The following is a 17,668-nucleotide window of genomic DNA, read 5'->3' as shown; positions in this document are numbered from 1 at the left end:
ACTATTCCCAAATTTGTCGTGGTTAAGTTCCAATCATACCGGATGCAGGTGAATACCAATACATGTTTGAAATGGAGCGGCAGCATATTTGGCCCTCACAGAGCATTAGGTATTGGAGCAGGTACTTATCGAATGATAGTGTTTTGGGCAATGACGCAAAAATTTGGGTAACCAAGACATATTTTCGAAAACTTACTGGGAACCTGACCAGTTATTTTCGGAGGGTACTTATTAAATATATAAGTGCTAAAACCATTTGGAACTAAACACCTTGTTTTACCACAGAAAGAACTATAAAAATACCTCAAAAAGAAACAGGAAAATTCTTGAAAAAAAAATGTACCATGGGGTAATCAAACAATATCTATAAAAGCATCTAATCCTTGAAACATTAGTCTAATACATAAAACAGATATCACAAAGTGTTATGTGATGTTTCCAAACAGTGTTAGAAAAACAAAACGAAATTGCTCAACGATCCTTTGAAGTAGTGAAGCAAGGTTAGGGACAACTTGTTGCCAAATATAACTGAGTTTTATGGGCACTTGTAGCTTCTTATAGCGACAACGAGCTGCTATGTGGCACGTATTATTTGTGCTATGAAATATTTTATACTTTCAATAACACCTTTTGGTATTCGGGTGAATATGTGGCGGCAGAATAATACTCGGACATCGTTTTGTAATAATACTTTAAAGCTTGGAGCTGTGATTTAGGAGATCTTTGCACTGTTTAAGAGAAAAAGGTTTGGAGGTTTGGATTTTTTTTTGGCTGTTGCTGTTGCTGAAAAAGCTACACTCGAAACTATGTTATTCCTGCCTAGCAACACACTCAAATTCATACCTATGCTTATAAAATTTAATATTTAAAAACACGCCAAGGATTCGGAACAAAACTGGGCCCTTGGGTGTATTTTAATACTAGCACAGCGGGATATTTCATATCTCTTAAACTAGAAACTTTTCAGCACATTCGCAAAATGATACAAACAATGGAAAATGTTCTGAAGGCATTTCACAGCACTATGGTCCACACCACAAATGAACATTGAAAGGAACTCGAACAACCACTAGGTTTTCAATATTTCGTTCAGGTAAAGCCGGCCATCTATCAACGTATTATATTGTGGACTAGGAGTTCGATGCCAACGCTTGGCAGAGATAAAGCCAATCAATATGTGGGCATGAGTGCGTATTGTGCCTAATCAACCGACGAGTAGGGGACAGGTTATATAAAGAGCCTTTGGAAGTATTTTTGTGTGAACAAGTGACCTGGATATATGGACTTCTTTGACCGTGTAATCCTTTGGTTTGGTCTTAACTTGGAAATGTGGTGTCGTTGTCAATAAAAAACTAGCTCTGAAGTTTTTGTTTTATATCATAAGTAAACTTATTAAATGGTTTCTTGACAATATTTATAAAACCGGAATTTATAACAAATATTGAGTTAAATATGATTTGATTAGGATTAAAACAAAAACTAGGTACAATTGTACGTATCGCAAAAAGTTAATCTACTCGTCACACATAAACAAAATAAACCTTCAGTTAGTTTCACTATTAGCCGATAACTTTCAAGAAAGAAGATGAAGAGATTTTTTAGCATTTTCTTTGCAACACAGTCAAAATACGATTTCGTAACGCACTCCACGGGTAATGGACAATTTGTAACTGTACTGAACACTAGAAGTCAAAGAGTCTCCGACAAAGGATTCTTAAAAGCTAAACATTTGTCTGTCTGCGTGATTAATGTTTAGTTCCAAGTCTAAACGTTTATTTTCGCTCATTTCAGCTTCTTCATTGATGCTTACATTTAGCTCTTCAATCTCCATAGTCCAAGAGTATTATGAATCATTTCTTAGAATAAAAGCATCAATGGAAAGTATTCTTGTCCGAACAATTTAATTAAGAACGCTGGATTCGGATGTTTCAAAGTGAATTTATATCGCATTCGTTTTCTTGAAATGCCGATCGTTTCAACAATTCGTATTTAAAGCAATTGAGGGAGGATTCATTGAATTTGTTTTAAGATAGCTTTCGGTGAATCCATTTTAGTTTTGTTAAAAACACATTGGTAAAAAAATTCGAACAAAAGAAGATTAAAACTACTTTAAAATTTTCGCCAAGGAAGACTCATTGGGGACTAATAGTTGGTTGTACAGATTTATATAAACGAATACATATGATACTTTAATCATTGTATGTAGTCTGAGGTGACCTGGCGACTACTATTTACGAGTTAGAATTTCATCAGGTTTGGGTTGCTTCGTATGAAAGATTGCAGGAGCAACATTGCCTTGTCTGACACTACCCGTTCTCTCCCACGAGGGAGCGACTGTGCTCGAATATTCAGAGGCCTGCAAATGCAAACAGAATTACATTTATAGATTCCAGTTTCTTTACATCTAAAAAACTTAAATTGATGGATAGAATATTCTTAATATATTGCACACCATAAGTACTGGAAAGGATACAAGTAAACAGTTACATGGTGCCTAAATGGGCGGTCTCAACTTAGATACATTCCTTAGCTAATCCAGCTACATTGAGTTAAGTGTAGTATAAAAATGCTTTAAATTTCTTCAAGCTTACAGAAATAAGAGGAAAAATTCTCAAGTCTTGTAAGCCAAGTAATTCGCTGTAGATTTACAAGAGTCTTACTCACAAAGGATCGTAAGGTAATACTATTATCTCAGCTCAGTCTACAAGCCCGGTCTACGTCGAGAACACACCGTTTCTCCCGTCTCAGCTATTGTTAACGTCGGCTTTTTAGCTACGATTTAAGATTCCACTGCTGTTAAGTTTTCAGGAAAATGTTTTTAAAGAAATGCTTTGGAATTTTCAGTCAAGAATTTTTGCTGGATATTTAAGAGGATATTTAACTTGCTTTAGAATGGAGTTACTTCATGAACGAAATATTTTTTAGGGGAGTAGAATCTCAAGAAAATATGTATATTCAGCTATATTATGTTTAAGTAACAAGTACTATTGACGTAAAATATGTCGTAAAAACACGATCAACGATGACTTCAGTTAAATAATTATCTAAATACCTACAATATTGCCGAGAATTTAAAACCTTACCTACTATAAGTTATTTTAGTCTTCAAAGTAATATCTAATGCCACCGAATCTCTAAACTTTATACTAGCGACAACGTTAAGCTTTTGAGTAGCTATCAATATTCCTCAGATACTGCCGACGAATCATAAACCTTACCAAGAGACACCTACGCCATTTAAGATCTTCAAGATAAAAGCTTACCTACCTTTTTTCCGCACAATTTCCCGACAAAACTCGTGGACCAAAACTAACAAGGCAATAACTAAAACTCTCAAGAACCACCGGTTCGTGACCGGAGAGTAAACAAGCCCAATTAGATGAAAATAATGAGTGACGGATACATTATGAATGTGGCTCACGTGATGGTAAGCTTGGAAGTTTTCTCATCAGCTATCCTTGGGAAAAAAGACGAATTGCTTTGAAGATATTCTTAAATATAGTAGAAAAATTGGATCAAGGTACTAAGTTTTGAAAACCGATATATGAATATAAAATTACAGTGCTCATAGGAACCAAAGAAATGGTTGTTTGATTCTTATGAGCACTATCATTTTATAATCCGATAAACGGTGTCGCAAATAAAATTTGCACAGAAAGTTAGCTCTCCTTGGCAAATTTTCACGCGTAATATTGGAAATATTTGACTTCCAAACGTACGTATTTGCTATTTCGTTGCAATCTATAAGCATGGTATCCTATAAAGATGATAGTCTGAAACACATAGGTCGAATATGGAACCTTTTGTATATAATTTGACATAGCCTCGCTGTCTAATGAATTTGCAAACGTGACGAGAATAAATTATTCCTGCTTCAAGTTCCCCTTTCTCCAGAAGTATAGTTATCAAACATTACATTAGTATAGCAAGCAGCTTGTTCCTGAATTACAATGGAAACTTGCTGGAGGAAATTGTGTCGCAGGTACGTGACTGTTTTGCTACAAACTGTTAGGAGATATTCTAAGTATAGTCTACTCATGGTAATTTGGATGCAAATAGTTCTTATTTCAAAGCAGTAAGGACCATTCTTGTGTAATTGTATTAATATTAATTTGCGTAATTTTCATTTTGACTCGATGATATTTTTAAAGGAAGAATACGCGATTTCTTTGATCTCTAGTGGAACATTTACAAACGGTAATTATAAAGAAACGATTTATGGCACTTCTGATTTTAGCCGAACAAGACACGGACGCCTGTCATGCTTTTTTATAAATCTTAACTCCAATGTTTTTTGATTTTGTAGAAAATATCAGGATGCCAAAAGAAAATTCTACGAAACAATAGCATTGTTTGCTCCAATCCCGAAAACGATAAATAATGTTGTACAAGCGATCCAGCTACGCGTGTAACACAAGGAAATTAGGTCGATTCCCCGAAGTTGTTGCCAACAAAAAGAAAAATCAAATTGGCACTTAAAAGTGAACTCCTTGGTCAACAAATCCTGAAAGTTTGGCGAGAATCATAACAAACGGGAATTTGAAGAAATATCTGCCAACTTAACAATGGAAGTTGGTTTGGGAATCAAATATTTGGGATAGCCCAGACTATCTTGTAACTTTTCGTTGTAATGTTTTTCTTTTCTTACTTTTGCTTTTATCATCAACTTTATTCCAAAAAAGGTAACTGTTTTCAGTATACAATATAATGCTTCTGAAAATCTATACTACTTACTTCCATTTTGATAAAATTTTGATTTTTAAAGACGGTTTGTAGTGCGCCTTTTGATCCTAAATAAGTGCATGTAAATAACTTTCTTATCAAACATAATTCACAACAACCACCACCAATTCATTTTCGTAAATACAAATTAGGAAATTCAGAACCTTTACCACAAAATTCCCCCAACGATGGGTAATTTCTGATTACGTGGGACCTATACATTGCATTGTTACGTAAATGGGTCATATTACCCCGAAAGCACCCTGGGGACACGGTCGAAAGCGCTAAGCGACATTTTATCCGACCCAAAGGGGTATGTAAGTGGTTTAATATTGTAAGTAGCTACTGACACAATTAAGGGCGAGTTAAAAGAAGCAAGAAATACATTACTGATGAAAATAGATACAGTTGTAGGATTAGCCACAGTATTGCTTAGTGATTAGCTGTCGTATTCTTTAACGCCTTTCAATTAAAAGTCACTGTTAATTTACATGATGTCACTCCCAAGCGTAGAGAGAAATGCATATTACAAAATCACCGAAAACCACCAATTTGTGTGAAAATACCGTACAAGACATTTTCCTTCCATTTTATACATAGACATATATTCCTTAAGGAAGAAAATGATTTTTTACGACCTGACCTTGGCCCACTTACAACATCTTATAAATAATATAAACGAAAAACCAAAAAATACAAACTTTGGCAGTCATAAATTATAAACACGTTTCCATGACATGCCAAATACCGCCAAGCCAACCACTTTCAAAATGTCGTGCCATACTGGCAGCGATTTCCCACCCTATCCACGACACTTAATATCAATCTTTATTTCCCGACACACAAGCATTTTTCAAAAGAAACTTTTTAACGCTCAGTTTTTGAGGGCAAACGATTGACCTCGTTTCAACAAAAGGGTAAATGGATTCGTCTTTCTCTAGTTTCAACTTTTTGCAAGTCAACTTTGATCTATAATTTCGTATCGATTTTGAACACCATCCAAGTCTCTGTTCCCGTAAAATGGGAAAGTGTTTTTAAATGTGGTGGAATAATATACGGCTGAGCTAGTTATATGAAAAAGTAATTAATTTCATAAGTCTTGGGCTTGGCACATTTACGACCACAGCTAAAACCAATTTCCGCCAGTAATTTACAGCGGAGAATTACAATCTGCAGGATGATCCCGCTCTAGATGGTCGCGCGCAAATTAATATTTCTTTCTCAGGAAATCTGGGATTTCTAATCCAAATTTATTAGCCTTGTATTCTTCAAGGACATAAATTATGGGAGATTTCGTGACTTAATTCGGCTGATGTCCATATTAGGTTTTTCAGACGAAGAAAAACAATTCCGAGAGATTAAAATTGAACTTTCCTGGAAATAAAAACAGTTGGATGCTTTGGAAGACTAAAATATTACAGTCGTTTTAGTTTGGATTTTAACTAAAACTTCCAATGGCTATAAATATTAAATCAACGATCGATGCCTTGTTATTGTACGCTGGGTTATAATGACACAAAAGTGGGGTGAAATTGATGGCTTAGTTACAAATGCGTCGTATTAAAAGCCCACAAACGATTACTTTGAAACTGTCGGTACTTTAATAAAAGTAAAGTAAAAATTGTTGTCTTCCTTTTTTCACCTAAATTGAAGTTCTTAAAACCGTACGTGAAGAAGCTTTACGCAGATACTCAAAAATAAGAATAATAATAAAAGATTATAGCTTCGCCGGCAGGCAAAAGTATGAAATCTATTGTCTGCAAAAACCGGCATAATGAAACACACTCTTGTCAATTACACAGCTGTAAACCAGAGATTTACCGAAACTTATAAGTATCTACTGAACTTTGACCGAAATTATGTCATCGTAGATGGAAAATGAACTAACTTCAAATGGAACAAGACGAAAATAACGCCCGTAACGTATGTTTTCAGAGTGCAAGCTATACTTCATTTGGTTAGGTACTTATAAAGGTAATAATTTTAGTTTAGCTTCTTATTTACGAACACGAATTAAATAAATAAACATGTGCTATAATCAATTTAGGAGTACATTTAATTAAGTAGTCTTTATTGATATTTTACATTCGATTTAAGTCACGTTTAATTTTTATGGACTTTTTAGACAAAGAGACACACCAGAATTGTAGTCGAAATTTTCGTGGCGAGAGACAAACACAAGATACATGTTCATATACGCTCATAAGTTGTACAAATGAGGTGTCGTAAAATAACAAATGATTGAGTAATAAAACTGCGTCAGCTGTTTTCAGACCCAACTTCCCAAGCGAATTGTAAATGTCAATAATGGATGTTGGAATACGGGAGTGAACGCAAACAATAGTCGGCACACCGATTTGTTGGACTATAGCCGGTTATTTGTCTAGGGACTTTATTCTTACGCTTTCAGCTCCAGTATTATATCTACAACAAACATCATAACATGTAGGTTAGAATTTGGCTCTTAGGTTTTGCTGTTTCGATATGAATTTATGATGGATGACTTTTGAAGATTCATCGCCTTTGGCAGACAAAATCGAATCAGTATTGTATTACCCAATCTCTAAACCGTTCCAAACAAGATTTCTCAAATGAGTCTAAAGGCATATCTATTACACTCAAATCGATATCGCACTAATAGCACTGATGTTAGCTTCTTTTATTCCCTGTAAATTATGTATCGATTCAATAATTTACGTCTAATTCATGTTCATTCGATAATGACAGAAAATCGGTAATGATCAGAAGAATACCGTTCTTGTTCGGATGGATAGTTGTTCCTCTTTTACGCAAAAAAACACTGAACGAATTTAGACGAAACTTAGTACAGAGGTAGTTTATAACCAGGGTTAACACATATTAGTTTTATATTCGCGTGAGATCATTTTCGATTTGTCGGGCGGGCCCGGGAGCAACAGCTAGTAATATTTAAATGCAACAGGACTTTCGGGTTCTCTTGGGACATAACCAGGTAGATCAATATTTCATAGACCTCGGTCGATATAGGACCTATCTACAAGCAGAAGTAGCTTCGGTCAAACGGTATACAAATAAGATGAATATTTATGACTATCTACATAGCCAACTGGATGGTCAACCGACTGGTAGCGAACCCGAAATATTTTAGCGAAATGGCAATAAAACTATATAAAGATCACAGAAATTGTTAGACGTGGCAGTAAAATGCGTTCGCTATCCTTAGCCTCTCAGAAATACAACTCACAAGTCTTCAATTCCAAACTTTAGCCATCTTCGTCGGTATGTAACATTTCAAAAGGTTTCCCAAACTTCGGAGCTTGCCATTTTAAGCATACTCCACCCTTGCAGAAATTAGTCAGTTAAAAGGAAATACAATAGCCTCTTTTTCTCGGGATTGATCTAGATTTTTCCACGGCGAGGGCAAGCGTGGGACTACGTCAGCACAGATTTAAATGCCCGAGTATCGGGCTTGATCTTGGTCGAGGGATGGCTTGTGCATACTCAACTCCTTTGAAGAAATGCAAATAGCCTAGAATATTCTTAAAGTCGTCTATTCCTTAAGGCTTTTCGAGTGTGTATACTGAGTGATCGGCCTTAGAACTCAGAAGCATACCATATTAAATATTAAGTTCAATGCTATTCGAATTATGAAATGAACGAATGAAATTCGTTAATATTTTCTTTTTTGTTGTTTTATTGATTGAGTATGATAAAAATATTATTTACTTCTCTGTCGCATTAGGATAAGATCCTGTAAAGATAGATGTAAGTGTGAAATAAATAAAATGTTTGGACCATTCTATGAATGTTTTTTTCTTTACTAAATAAAATTAGTTTCAAGGTTTGGTATGTTGTCTCGTTCAAAATTCAAAGCTTTATATGCAAGATCTTTACGTTTATTTATTTAAACTTTGGTCCCTGAGTAAAATAATGTGCATGAATATATGAATGATGTTAAAGCTAGAATATTAACGTTTGGGCAAATAACAACAATTTGGGCAATTTGTAAGTCAATAGCGTCTGTTTTGTGTTGAAAATTGGGGCCATTCGTTATTTACTGAAGGGAGGAAACTACGTATTTACATTTATACTTATAGATTTTTATAAAATATCTATCGTATGCTATAATAATAGATAGACGAGGTTAGACCAACTAAGTACAATGGATTTGTAAAGATGAAATAGTCGTATTTGGTATTGATTTTAAATTAAATAACAGTTTAATAAGAAAATAGATACTAGCTTATGCACGCGGCTTTGTCTTAAGGCAAGACGTAATTCAAAAACTTCCTTTTTTTATGAAAATTATTATAAATAGTTGCGCTTCATTGCAAAATACAGCAAAAATAAACGGACGCGTTTTTCATTATTTTTTATTTACGAGGACATTCAGAGGACATTAATTAAGAGATGCGCTACATAAGAAGACATGCGATATATCAATTTTGTATAAAAATAACGTTGCTTACGTTCTCCGTCTAAAATGTTAAGTTTCTCTCAGTTGTGTTACTTGTTAAAAAATGTCAAGGTTGACATTAAATAGTAATATAATAAGTTTAAATACATATTTGCTTTAGCAGATGACGGCTCCAAAGATAATCACTAGCTTAACAAAGCAAAATTCTTACTGGCTTATCATGATCACAAACATCATTATTATTTGGTATCTGATCAATTTGTAATGAATATTTTCTTCTTTTTCAAAACAATTTCTGATTAAACCCACACTGGTTGCACATCGCCAGTTTTCCAAAACAATATAAATAGGATGCATAGCTGTTATATGAGCTAATAACCGAATTTTTGGTTTTTATTTAGTTATTTACAGTTAATTAGACACCGACATTACACTAGCCAATTTTATCTTGACCGTTGTACCTTCAAATATCGCTGAGTTAACAAGACATATGTAAATCGCAGATCATGATGAATGACGAGAATTATTATATCCGCAATTTTTATAAATCCTTTAACTTCCGCCAATTTGTTGGGAAGATAAAAAATATTATTACAAATGTATGCATTAATTCGATTGTAATGATCAACTTCGCGTAGGATGAGACAAAGATGTCTACATATTGTATAACTGTCAGTTTGAAACTTTGAACCACTTTATGATGATTCAACGAAATAGGGTTGTAAATTATCGCAGATAAAAATTTCATTTATTTTTGTGCAGTCATAAAGCCGGCCACCAGCGTTAAAAGGCAAATGTTTGTATGTTTGTTTGTTTCTGCTTCAAACAAGCCATACATTCACAATCAATCGACTACATACACTTCCAAATTTCTATAAGAATACAAGCACATCTTTTAGTTTGAGAATTGTAAATTGCAACCTACGTCTTTGCGGTAAAGTCTACATTACCTCAAACCCATACCCACGATCACAGAACACATTGCAATTTGTCAGCAACAGGAACCCTCTTCACAAAAACGTCGGCTATCATAAATAAGATCTATTCAAGTAATTTTTATTCCGTAACTCGGTAACCTGAGCATTTTATTTGCTTCGATCCTTCTCTACATAAATTCCAGCCCACTTCATTTCATTTATGGCCGTATCCTACCTCGCCTCACTGAAAATGTAAAGATTTGGCTTTCAGACCACGTATTTATTAGTTATCGGAAGCGGGGAAAATGTTTTCAACATCCCATTCAATGCTGTCCTAAGTGTAGTCAACGAGTGCTCGTTATAGTGAAGTACCGCGTTATTCGAGTACTTTAGCTATAGGTGACAAAAAAAGACCTTTATTCATTGAATTACAACTAGCGTTTCAAGCAACTACTGTGGTTACAGAGCTACCATTCAACATAATATGATGATGAGATGACACTGATGAGAACATGCTCTCCCACTTGAGCAGAACGAGATTTCTCCAAAAGCTTCAACGCCCAAAATTCTCCATACAATCTTATTAATTAAAAACGGTATATTCTATCATGTAGGTGATCCTCGATCCAAACATGCGCCAATCAGTCTAATTCACTTCCAGCGGATATAAAACCAATGTATTTAGATAAAAGTGAATTGCCAGATATCAGTCGAACACGGGATAAATACGATTAATAAGAAATATCTCGAACGTGTGACGGACAAATTCGTTCTTGTAAAGGTTTTTGGGGCACGCGTTAAGAAGAAATTAATTAGCCGACCAGAAATGAATTATGTCGGAAAGTTCTGAAGATGAGAGAGGAACACGTGGGTTTGAGGTCAAATAAAAGGATTCGTGTGAACGAGCTTGTAGGTTTGAGCTTAACTTTTTCTGTGTCTTAATTATATTATGTGGCTGTGGCGGATAATTTGCAGAAGGTATGGAGGAATGGAGAGTTATAAACAATCTTGGAAGGTTTTGAAGGAAGGTGAAGGTCTTTGCGCAGTGGGATGCAGTAAAAAAAAGGTTTCATCTTGTAACTTGCGACTCTAAAAGTGAATCTGAAATAACGCTAATCAAGCGAGACTACTAATTGTCATTTATCTTATCTCTTCTTTATCTTTTATTAACCTCTCATTTTGCAAGTTTTTTTTCAGATGTTTTAAGTTTAAGAATAACGATCTAGGTATATCACTAAAGCTTCCGTCTAGCCATGGAAGTATTGTACGTTTACAAGCTACTTTTATACGTGATTGTACTGTAGCACAAATCTAATCCATTCGTCGCACAGATTCGGAGTCTCGCGATCTACAAAATACGAACACGCTTTTCTACATTTGAATGGCAAGAAGCTGGCTGTATTATACGATCTCCTCTTTTGAAAGACCTTTTCAGGAAACGCAGACGATATGAGCAACGATCATACATCGATACAGTTGCGACGGTTATTTAAAAATAAATGCCAAGCTTAAAGAGAGGAATAACAGACTGATTGGTTCTTTAGGAAAAAATGCATTAGGGGTTATTGAACAACAAGGACATTTTAAAATCGCCACACTAATAACCAGCAGCCGATATTGAAACCTTAGAAAATGTAGAAATTATTTTGTTACTACAGAGGGATATTTAATTGTTTGGGAACGGTTTACTCATAGCGTATTTATTGGGATCGCACGAGTAGTTTCTGACCCAAGGAAACACTAATCATGCGTCAACTCGGCGGTGGACGAGCGAGTTATGGGAAGGTGTATAAAGGATTGCAATCCATTGCCATACACCGACACAAAAACCCTGATGACGTAGCACGCCGATTTAGGTTCAGTCAGCAAGAATCTGACATTAATCATCCCCTACCCCGAGTGAGCGGGTGTCAATATGTATTACCAGGAATTTAAAAAAAGGTTGTCGAGTGAAACTGAGAGAAGGACGGACGGTACTTTATAACTTTGACCTATCTACCTTTAACGTTATATTTTTAAACTAACCAGGAAAATTAACATACAAAAACATTTGTAGGTATTAGTATAGTTATTTCCCAATCAGCACAGTGCTTTATTAGATTTGCCCGAAATACAATGTCTGAAATAATTATAAATTCTGAGAGAGATTCATAAAGTTGATGAAATAAGCGACCGCATAAATATTTTATATCAACTTTCGTTAGGATAATACATACTTTAAAGATGCTATCGCTTAGCTCACGATTAAGAACTAGTTTTTTGTAGTATTGGCAATAAAGTACATGTACTATGAATATTTCAACGTCTATCACGGTTCATGAGACGCAGCATGCTGGCTGATAGACAGACAGGGTGACTGAAGTACGGACATAGTCATAAGGCCCCGTTTCACACTTTGAGTACAAAGGTCCAAAGAAAAGAATATGTGTTTTTGGGTGATAGACACGTATAGAGGACCAACTAACAATTATTATTAAAAGAATCATAGTCATTATTCAATAAAAAAAACTGTTAAAAACAAACAAAAAAGACATTGCTTATTCCTCTTTAAAAATCCGGTCATCCCAAAACAATCCCGTCGACTCAAACAATGTTAAGCTAATTTATTAATAGATTCATATTATCAGAGCGTTTCGAATCCTGCGCAGATACGACGAAGGTCACTCCAGTTATTATAATGGCTACAATACAACGAATTTAAAAAGTATTTGTTCCCAAAATGGCCGTTCAATTGTCGCTATTTATTCTGATTTGAGTTAAGAACTAGGTATATATTTTTAAGACTAGTTTGTACCCGCGACTTCGTCCGTGCGTGAATATGAACCAAATTGTTCAATGAATTGATAGCTTAACTATCAATTCATTGAACTATTCTAGTGAAAATCCAACAGATTTTGGAAGGAAGAGTGGAAAGAAATTGCATAAGACAGAAGATTAAAAGAATGAGAAGGAGAAAGCCAGTGCCCAAAAGGGGGTCCTTGTGCTTGCTTCTAAATAAAATATGGGCAAAATTCTCTCCTATGTCATCGAAAACGTTTCGGTTGTGTTTCAAAATGCATTAAAATTGGATACGAGATAGGCTTCATCTTGATCCTGACCTTTGAAACCAGTTATTTTTTAGATATTAGGCTATACAGAAAGACACTAAATTATTTAAGAATTATAATAAATTCCATTCAAATAACATTGACCACTTGAAAATGCCATTTACGGATTAACTTAATACGAATTTTGAAATAATTCATAATAAATTATTACATAATATTGAAATTGTTTATCGATGTTAATCTCAATCTTTTATACTCACATAAGCAGTTGTCTCATGTACTTACTGATTCTTTCTTCAGATTTTTTCAGCCGAAAAATCAGTAACTTGGAATTATCTAAATTAATAAATTTTAGGAATTTTACTATGGTCGAAATGACAAAAATCTCTAAAACATAGCAATAAATCTGTAAAAACAACATCTAAAACAGACAAACAACATTACAATCAAACAAGCGGGATACCAAACAACATATAGATTGGTTTGAACGTACAATAATAATTAATTAGTACGGTCGCACAACCCGCGCCCATTTAGCCCAATTAGCGGGCAGCGAGCGGGCATAGAGATTGACTCGTCGGGTATCATTGCATGGACAACATAAACCAAGGTTTATGGCTGGAATTATTGCTTCATACAATCTTCCATGCGGCCAAACAGATTGGACGGGATTGTTATTATCAAAAAATATGAAATTGTATTGAAAAAAGCTGGGAAGTTTCCGAATTTCTGGACATATCCATAACATGATGCTATTGAAAGACCTTTCACAAGCGACCTAATGATATAAACATTGAAAATTTTCAAAACCCTTATTTTAGGTAAGAATTTGATGCTTAAATAAATAAAATATTAGGAAGGTTTAAAGTCCTTGCTAACATAGTTTCATTAGATGAACTAACTAACCATTAATTTGCATTATTAAGACATCTAATAAGATTAAATGAATCATAAAAAACAAACAATTTTATTATGAAATAATATAATGACTACCAAATAAAAGAGGTTTTGGTTACAGTATGATGAGAGGGCAATTCAACGGCAGCATTCAATGTTTCAGTGGCAGCAGAAATAAATCAACTGCAAAACTTTCCACTGTCCAACTATCATGCAATAGAGCATGGTGATAGACAGACAAACAGCGGTGCCTCAGTAATTGTCCACCTTCACAATGTAAGTATGAAACCCTAAAAAAGCAGTAATTATATTCTTGTCCTACAATCTAAGCAATAATTATACAACAAGACTGTTTAATTATTCAATAAGACAGATAAATTGAACACCAATAACACTAATTAATTGACATGTTTTACACAAACCAACCATTCACTGACAATTAGTAACAATTAGATGTTGTGCACAGATTATTCTGCAACTCAGATTGAGTTGTTAGAGGGGTTAATGTGCCGTGCACAGTCAACACTATTTACAAGCTAGTAGAGTGTGGCTGGCATATAAACAGTTCCAGACCATCAAATTACTATGTGTTCCTAACAGTATTACTATGTTAGTAACACTTAGGGTTACCATGTGTCAACGTTTCCCCAGATTTGTCCTAGGCATCTAGGGCAACCACGGAGAGCCTAAGACTTTATTTGTAGTTTTGGTTTGAAATATTACATGAGCTGTCCGGGTCACATATTATGCTCTGCTTGCTCACCACAATCAACCAAGACAAAGACTATGTTTAAAAAAACAATCTGTATGAGAGTGTGAGATTTACGGGTTCTAAAATCTAAAATCTTGGCTTTTGATTCATATTGTTCTGGTTCAGAAATTTCAGTAATGGCAAACTTATTAACAGTTTTTGTGTACCTCTTTTAATTTGTTGTTAGAACAGTAGCAGAGGTATTCTGTGAAGTTCTATAATCGTTTTATCACCATTCCTATTACAATTGATAGCTGACTGTCAGATGGATAAACCACAGAGGCTAAGGAATAGGGTTATTGGCATCCTAATGATGTAATGGCACACTAAAAGATAAGATTAGTAATACAAAAATATGCCTTAATGACTATAAAATTAAGTCATTTTTCAGATACAGAAATATAATGTATAATAGAATATATAACACTGCTAATGTTCAGCAGACCATTTTATAGCTTTACCGGTTATGTTATAAAAAATTATATGTAAAACTTACACTTTTCCAAATGATTCTTTAGATGACAGGGTAGTTTTAAATAATCATATTTAAGTTATTTGAATTGTTTCAAAAATAAAAAATGTGTTTTAAAATTATAATATTTTGATTATTTTAATTAAATAAGAACAGAAGTTTTTTTTTTATGAAAAAAAGCAAAATAAAAATGTGTTTACTTCACTTTTTGTTTTTCCATAAACAAATCTATTAAAAGCAGAATAAAATATAAACAACTTAACCTAGACACATTATTTATCTAAGTTAATTAGTATGAGAAAATTATGTTAATAAAATTATATAGCAAATATGCAATGCCTTTTAGGGCATTACAAATCATACCCAACATGGAAACCAACATTATTTCCAAAAATAGAATAAAATCTTTATTTAAAAAGAAAAAGTTGCAGTTGACACAAATATAACAAAAATGAATAGAAGATATTATAATTCTTAAGTTATTGTGTCTTGAACCAAAAATTACCTAAACTAATTAGTAAGAAGTAACAAGATTATAGTTAAAACTTATGTTCAGAAACTACCTTTACATGTTAAACATGGTACTAATTAAATTTGAGGTTGTAATGAGTTGTAATGAAAAAAGCTAACTCATCTCATAGGATCTATTCAAGTTAAATAAACTTGAAAGATTTTTAAAGGTACCCTCATAGATTAATCATCTAAAGAAATAGTAATTGAAATGTATTTCCATAGTAATGAATTCCTGTTCAACATTGGTGTGTGATCCCTCAAGCAACTATTGAGTTCATGGTCACTGACATGACAAGTTGAAAGTTTGGTTACCTAAATAACTTATTTGATCAACTTGCAAAAACTTTTACTATATAAAATAAAGTATGGTAGCTAAGCCATTTCAAGGATTCAAGCAATTGTTAAAAATACCTCCATTATTTTTCCATAGAATATGGTGTTAAAAGTTAGTAAAATTACTTTTTATACTAAAAAAAAAGTATTTGTACGACTCTTATTAGCATTCAAACAAAGTTTTGCAGCTCTTTAAAAGATTCCAACAAGACAGAATCTCGTTGAGAAAAGACAAATCAACAATGCACAGATGTTATCATAACCAAAACATTAAATAATACGACTCACTTGTAGCCACAAAAAATAAGATTTAATATTTTATGTAAAATTCATTACGGAAACTAGCGGCTGACAACAGCTGTGCTGACCACTAAAGGTCATACCGTCAAAATACACAAAACGATAAATTATTTATAATTATTCTAATAATCCAATCGTAGACTGAATGAATTTTAGTTTTACGAACCACCGCCTGTGAAGCACAAACATAAGTATTTACAATATCTTACCCTTATCGTACACCTTCGGCACTCATAAGATAACGGCACATAATCACAATAATATCACTCGAAGATTAGAAATGGATTTAGTGCGATAATTCGAGAAAAAACATATAAACTTTGATTTCCAGTGACACACGGCGGAGCGAATTCAGCTCGCATGAAGGCGCGCCACTGCGGTGTTGCCACTGCATGACCACGTTTACCCAATAACAAACGTCAAGTACAACAAAAACATTTTATTTGTTACTGAGTTCACAAAACAATATTCACCATACAAAATATTTATAAAATTACACATGTTTTGACGTCAAGTGTATGGTAGGGATCTTAGCCGATGTTTTTTTATCGCACTCTGGACAATATGTCGCGCAAGGATATGATTTTACTCTCCGGCAGGCCGGGTCGCAAGGAAATGGCTTGTTGGTATGGTCAGATTGACAATGTGCTACGGGCTTGTTATCAAAACTCACCCGACAGTTGGTATCAGTCAACAATGCTACTATTACGGGTATTTGGTTTCCGAGTAACCCCTTTAATTTCTTTGTCGTGAATGGTTTTGCTATTCTGCTTGAAGCATTTTTTGTGGTTCTTTGTTTTCTGGGGGTCTTCCCTTTTTTTATCCCTGGCTCAAAGCTTTTATGTCTGGACCTATTTCCAAAATTGAGTAACCCGGCATCTGCTGCCAAATCAGGAGCTCCCCATATAAAGTCATTACTTTTACCACCTTGATTTCCCATATTCTACACATAAGAATTTTTAGGACAAAAAATTTTGATTGTTAGTTTGGCACAAATTCTTTGACATTATTTTTTTTCTTAATTTTTTGGCAAGGAGTTTGTAACCAGTGGTCAATGTCAGGACTAGCACGTCATGAAATAGATAAAATTAAAATTTTGAAGTGAAACATTGGTTAGAACCTAATATATAAATAATAATTTAATTATAAATATGTAAATGAGTAGCAACTGGCCTACTTATGATTGTCATCAGTTTTGTTGTACTCGGAATAGATCTTTTTTTATTTCCTCTATGAATGCTCTATGGCGCGGGACTTTTTTACTGTCATTGACAGCGGAACAGATAAAACATAAAGTTTTAAAAGTTTGCAGTTCGTCTG

General features: G+C 34.1%; 1 protein-coding gene across 6 annotated transcripts in view; it reads right to left on the bottom strand.

Annotated features, from left to right (window-relative positions):
- The window catches only part of LOC113498357 (inositol 1,4,5-trisphosphate receptor), a 92,235-nt gene extending 74,864 nt beyond the window's left edge, over positions 1-17,371 (bottom strand). For all 6 annotated transcript variants that reach the window (XM_026878353.1, XM_026878355.1, XM_026878357.1 and 3 more), the window contains exon 1: positions 16,558-17,371. The gene's annotated coding sequence lies outside the window, so the exon portion shown is untranslated. The remainder of the gene's footprint in view (positions 1-16,557) is intronic.
- Positions 17,372-17,668: the final 297 nt, after the last annotated feature.

Source organism: Trichoplusia ni, chromosome 10 (assembly GCF_003590095.1).
Source record: "Trichoplusia ni isolate ovarian cell line Hi5 chromosome 10, tn1, whole genome shotgun sequence".
NCBI lineage: Eukaryota > Metazoa > Arthropoda > Insecta > Lepidoptera > Noctuidae > Trichoplusia > Trichoplusia ni.
The sequence above is the reverse complement of the archived record's forward strand: the minus strand, read 5'-3'. Positions and strand labels throughout refer to the sequence as shown.